Genomic DNA, 6,317 nt, shown 5'->3' on the forward strand with positions numbered 1-6,317 from the left:
GCACCAGCTCACAGACCTTTCAGAGCTGGGGTCAAGCCCTCATGTCTTCACTCTCAGTGTCTATTTGGGGGAATTTCTGCCCTCTGTAATAGAAAACTTAGGCTCTGCAGAATTCAAGGTGTAGGTCTTTGAGGGGGTGTGCTTCAACCACGGGACATAGTAAGCGTTCCACTGAACCTAAAGCTGCTGCCGAGGGTCATTTGGGGTTCCTCATGCAGGTGGACGAACAGGCCAATAATCAGTCATTGTACTGGCATTAATTGACCTTCATGATCACAATGGGGAATAGTTGCTGCTACAAAATGTCAATTAAAGCCTCAGCAACTGCAGCTATAGGGACTAATACTCATTTCACTCATATTCCCACTTCTAAGTCTGCTTAGAGACCCTGGCCTTCAACTACCTTGAAGCATCAATATCAAGGCTGCTCAGTGTGGGGCAGGGGTACTGTGAGCAAAGCCAGGAGTGGGGGGCTGTAGCAGGCAACGTCCCACCACGTCCCCTCGGCACATATGTGGCCCCGCAGCTACAGGACCGTTGCCTTGCTCACTGACAGCTTCCCAGCCCAAGGACGCATCTCTGCACCCCTTGGCCTGAGAACTGTACCAGGCGCCATGGGAATTTCCTCAGCCTGCACACAGGGCGGCTCAGACGTGCTGGGATTTAAACCCCAGAGCAAATACCCACAACGAAGCACAGCAGTCCCTGGATAAACGGCCCAGCCTCCCTGTGCTGCAGTAGAAGTACTCTGAGGTGCATTCTTCATAGTTCCTCAGCCTTCTTGAGCCCCAAGTCGGTGATCTGACTGTAAACACACACGTGACCGTGGTTCATCCTAAGCTCTTCTACTCTGCCCACTCCTTCATCTGTACTTCCTGCGATCACCTCCTAAATAAACTACTTACCCCCCAGTCCTTATCTCGGGAACCTCGATGAAGGCAGTGTGCCATGAACAAACACAGGGTTCTGTTGTCAGAACCTCCTCTTGGTGACTTAGAATTCATTTTAGCACCTAAGTAGTTCTGCAATTTGTATCGTAATAAAAAACAAAAAAAAAAACACAAAATTCTTTACACCCTGTTTACCACTGTATTTCCCCAGCATATTTGTGTATGGCTGAAAGAATGGACTTTGGAATCAAACCGACCTGGTTTGAACGATGGCTCTGTTATTTACTTCAGAGTCACTCACCTCTCCTAAGCCTTAGGATCCCAAACTCTAAAATTGAGGTAATAATGCATCTACCTAAAGGGATTGTTGTTAAGGTCAAATAAAAGCCTGGCACATAGTAAGAAAGTGATAAAATGTAGATATGATTGCAATTACTTAACTGTAGAATCTTTTTTAGTAACAACTATTAATATCTGGAACAGAAATATTTTTTGGAGTTTTTTGTGTGTATTTCTCTAGGGAAAATCTGACCTCTGGTCTTGTGCTAAGAATATTAAATCGTAATTCTATATGGTGACTTTTCTTCTACACAAGTTTTAAAAGCATTTGTAGAACTCAAAAGAAAAAAAGCATTGCTATCAGTTAATTCCTGCAAAGGAGAAGCCTATGTTGAACATGTCAGTTTCAGCCTTATGAAGCTTCTTTGAGGATTCTCATTTTGTCCATATTTCCAAACTTCTTTGTTCAGTGAAAAAGATGTTTTAAGAGAAAGTTCTGTGTTTTTTTTAATTTTTATTTTATATTAGAATTGACTAACAATGTTGTGTTAGTTTCAGGGGTACAGCAAAGTGATTCAGTTATACATATACATATATCCATTCTTTTTCAGATTCTTTTCCCACGTAGGCTATTACAGAATATTGAGTATACTTCCCTGTGCTATACAGTGGGTCCTTGTTGGTTATCTATTTTATATATAGTAGTGTGTGTCTATTAATCCCAAACTCCTAATTTGAAAGTTCTGTGTTTTAACGTGTAGACGTTGTCTACAACCTGTCTGCCAGTCCTAACTCATGCTGTGATGACTCATACGCCCCCAGGTTGAAGGAAAGATTGGACTGCTCTGTTACCAAAACACAGGGCTCCAAACAGTGCTTTCCTCGTGGACGACCTGCAAAAAAGAAAAACGACAGAAAACAGGCTGCCTTGTGCTTAACATTGTCCCATTCTTTGTTCATTTCCACAAGCAGCCCTAAGATGACACAGCTATAAATTCTGAAAAGTTTTCTAACCTCTTCTCAGAACAAAAAACTGTCAAGTAAAAGAACATGAACAACTAGGCATGTTTTATACATCAGTCCCTTAGTACCACACAAGCTGAATTGAGACAACCCCAGTGGAAGCCTGGAGGCGGGCTGTCTGCTTGGGATGGCTTTCCTGTAAGGACTCAGCTTTGCCGTGGGCCGAGGACAGTGCCGGTCTACTCAAGGGTGAAAGTCATAGCTCCTCCAGTGATTCTCAGAGAACCCCACCAGAGCAGTTAGGCTAGGAATTAGCCAGTTAGAGCTGGAAGCTTATTGTTAATCTGCTCAGTCAGGAGGTGCAGCAGTAACATTCTGAGCTGAGGAACTTCAATGCAGCATTTTTTTTTTCTTTCCTTTTAATATGGCATAATTTCCCTTGAAGTCGGCGTGTTTGCAACATGTATGGATAGAAAAAGACAAATCATTTGACTCAGTTTCAATTAAACTGGTGTTCTTTCCAAATGTTGAATGTATCTTTTAGTGTGTTCACCCTGGTACTAAGTCCCTGATGCCTCTGTTTCTGAATCTTAAAGTATTGATACATCTGGGGAGGGAGGTGTGCAGAGGGGATGGAAGAAGGCTTGGCTGACTTCTTAAAACTATTCTGGTAGTAATTTTCATCCGTACCAGCGCTCCTCTTTGGAGTGAGGGCTATTCCACTGTGGTGGTGGGTTGCCTTCACCCCACAGCCAGGGCTGCCTGGTGAGGCTGTGCAGCTGTATCCTGCACAAGGGCACCCAGCCCAGGGTGCCACTGGTGGGAGGCCACATCTGTTCTTTTCCTAAGTTCTAACAGCCCTACTGGGAAGATCCCTCCAGAGTGAGGGCCCAGAGGCTGATTTCCAAAAGTGGTTTGTGTTTGTTTGGGGTCAGCCAGGAATTCATTTTATCACATTGATATCTCTAGTCTTGAGACCCAATTTCCAACCACCCTCAGACATCTTCAGAAGAGGAGACTATTCCAATGATAAATTCTGTCAACACGAAATTAATCATGGCAAATGCCAGCTTCCTATACACGCTTCAGTTTATCAACCTTCTATATCTGCACTGAAACCAGTTCTGCTTTTTGTTGTTGTCGTTGGAAAAGGGTTAGGTATTGAGGTCTTGCTTGACCAGGAATTGAGTGAGGTGTAAGTTGAAAATATGAATTTTCACGGAAGCATTTCAATTTAAAAACATCCACTGAATAGAAAGCATAGAACAGGGAAGCAGAGGATTCGCACAGGAAACCTGCTTTCAAAGTCTCACTCGGCAATTTACTTTTAATGATTAAATTCAGAGCTTCCAAGTGAGTTCCCTCTTGAAAGTAACTTCTCCAAAAACAGTTGATCCTAGCAGGTTAGTTCCCTTGAGTCTTTGTACTAGAAAAACTGGCTGAGCAAACCTTTCTACAACCGGCTATCATGATTATTTGATGACTCATTATCAATAAGACAATCTTAAGCCATTTAAAGCAACAGGATTCCATTTCTTCACCAGAGAACTATCTTTAAACACATACACACATTTCTGAGTTTTCCTTTATTTCTGCAGCTGGAGAGAGTACTTTGTTAAAATTTACAATGAAACAGAGAATGGTGCAAGTGGAACATCACTAACAGGACAGAATCTGAACCTCTTTTAATTCCCCATGTTGGCTTCCCACACTGGAGGTGTGTTATACTCATTTCTGCCACACCCCGAAAACACACCCAGACACTTACCGGAATTGAGAAATCCAAGAACAATGCACTGGAAGGGTGACAAGGCAAGCCAAGCTCACTGAGGAATGATCTCCAAGAGCAAAGGGCTCAATCATCCACCAATGGGCCTCAAGCCCCATCTGCCTTCAGAAATTTTAAAATCTGAAACCACTCTACAGGGATAAGATAAAGCCATTTTTGCCCCTAAGAAACCTGTTTTTAAAACTGTGCTGCAAAAATAACTGTTGCAGAAAGAGCGAGGGAAAAAAAGATTTCAAAAGAGAGAGCTGGCACTGAATCTCTTCACCCCAACTTCCTAAGCAACCTGCTCCTGCCCCTGGCAGAGCCATTGCTGCAGTTCCAATTACATCCTTACTGCATAATTGTAGGAATATTCTTGTTCAAAGTCATCCCCTTTACAGACCAGTTTAGATGTCAAAATTGTTTGAATTCCTATTATGGTTTTACTGTTAATACTTTGAATTTCTTTCTACAGAAAGGAATGAAGTCTTAGAGGACTATTAAAAACGTTTATTTATATCTCCCATCTAACTTAAAGTCAAGGTGTTAGAGTTTGGATAATTGCCTCTAAGGAAACAACGTCTTCCCCAAATGGGACAAGCTTCACTCACGTCACTCTATTTTATTTGAAGACTTGTGGGCTGAAGGTGGAAGGTTAAGTAATCAATTGATTTGTGATTTAAAATGTTTTTATGGTTAAAAAAAAAGCATGTCTATGTGTCAGAGTAAATAATTGTACAAAAATTTAAGGTAAAACTGGGGGTTATGTGTTCACTTTCCTCTGATGATAGCACTTGGGTGATGATGTAGGAAAGTGAAAAGGAGCCCTTCTTCCATGCATTTCCTTTTCTGAGCAGGAATATTCCACAGTAAAACAAAAGCCAAAAGGGATGAGATATGGTGTATCTATACTGATATACTCTGTTTTATGTGAATATCATATGTTCACTGTTTTTTTCCATAATACTTATTTCAAAATATCCTTTATACAGCAATGCAGATGCACATTCTATACAGTGTATGGATGATTCTATTCTATTTTAAAAATTGTACTTGTTAGGACCAGTACCTGTAATATCAAAACCAGTACATTTTAGAAAGTCTAAAAATTAGTGCTTCAGAAGGAAGATAAAAGTGTTCTTCTTTACGATGTCCTCTCCATCAAGAGTGGCCCCTCTAGGAAAGTCCTGAGAGTCAAAATAGTCCCTCTTTTGTGTGCTAATTTTACTATTATTTGTTAATATGTTTGTCTTTGTATCTAAAAATGTGATGACAATGTCTGTCTTATAATTTGTTGATAGGACTTGAGAGTTTAAGAGCCTAAAACAATCAGTAGTATAGTAAGTGGGGGGGGGGGGGACACGGGACTGGCCCCTCTAATGTGGGTGTCAGCCACATCCCTGGGACGATTTGGAAAATGATTCCTACCTGTGATGCTAATGAAGTTATGACTCATGAAGCACAGAAAAGTGCTCCAAAGGAAACCAGTCCAACCATGAAAACTCAACACAGTGCAAACCGTGTTTCTCACATGTGGTGCAGTGAAAGAGAGGTCCTAGATTTTTTTTAAATTCCTTTTTTCTGTTTCCCATTAATTTCCTTCATCTGCCTCTCTCACCCCCAATTCTCTCTGAAGAACCAGCCCTCACCCAGGCCTAGTCCTTTACACTCTGGCCCCCCGTGCTTCTCCACTATAAAATGCCCCCGCAACACACAGGAAAGCAGAACCCTCCCTACACTATGGAGAAGTGGGAGGGGTTGAGAGAGCCATACAGACACAGTGGGAGGAGGGGGAAGCCTGACTGCTCAGATGGTATCAATGCCTACTGGACTGTCCTACTGCACCAAGCAGTACCGCAACGCAGTGTGTTTTGTACCTATCATTACTGTTATTTTCTAGCTGTCTGACCTTAAGAAAATTACTTCATATTCCTGTGCTTCCATTCCTTCTCTGAACAGTTAAGATCACTGAGTGCATATCAGAGGGTCTAGGTGCGGTTTATATGGTTAGTACATGAGAAGCACTGAGAGCACGCCATTTAGGAAGCATGACCATCATCTTTGGGTTCTTCTACTCTGTAAGTTTCCAGTGGCAGCCTGGTGGGGGGAAGGGAGGCCAGGCCAACTGCCGAACCCCTCATGGGGCAGACCTCTAACTAATCCCCCTGGTTTACACCCTCCGCCTTTCCCAGTCCTACTCTTCCCTGCCAACACCAAGCTGGGCACTTTTTTGGCACTTATCGAGCAGCACAACTGTTACTTCCCTGACAGCCAGCTTGAATTTATTCTGGCTGACAGCTCCACTGCTATGTTGACAATGTCACTCACTTTTTTTTCAGGGCGGGGAGGGGGTATAGTTGTTTTACAATGCTGTGTTAGCTTCTACTATACAGCGAAGTGGAGAGTTCCTTGTGCTA

The sequence above is a fragment of the Hippopotamus amphibius genome, chromosome 6 (assembly GCF_030028045.1).
Source record: "Hippopotamus amphibius kiboko isolate mHipAmp2 chromosome 6, mHipAmp2.hap2, whole genome shotgun sequence".
NCBI lineage: Eukaryota > Metazoa > Chordata > Mammalia > Artiodactyla > Hippopotamidae > Hippopotamus > Hippopotamus amphibius.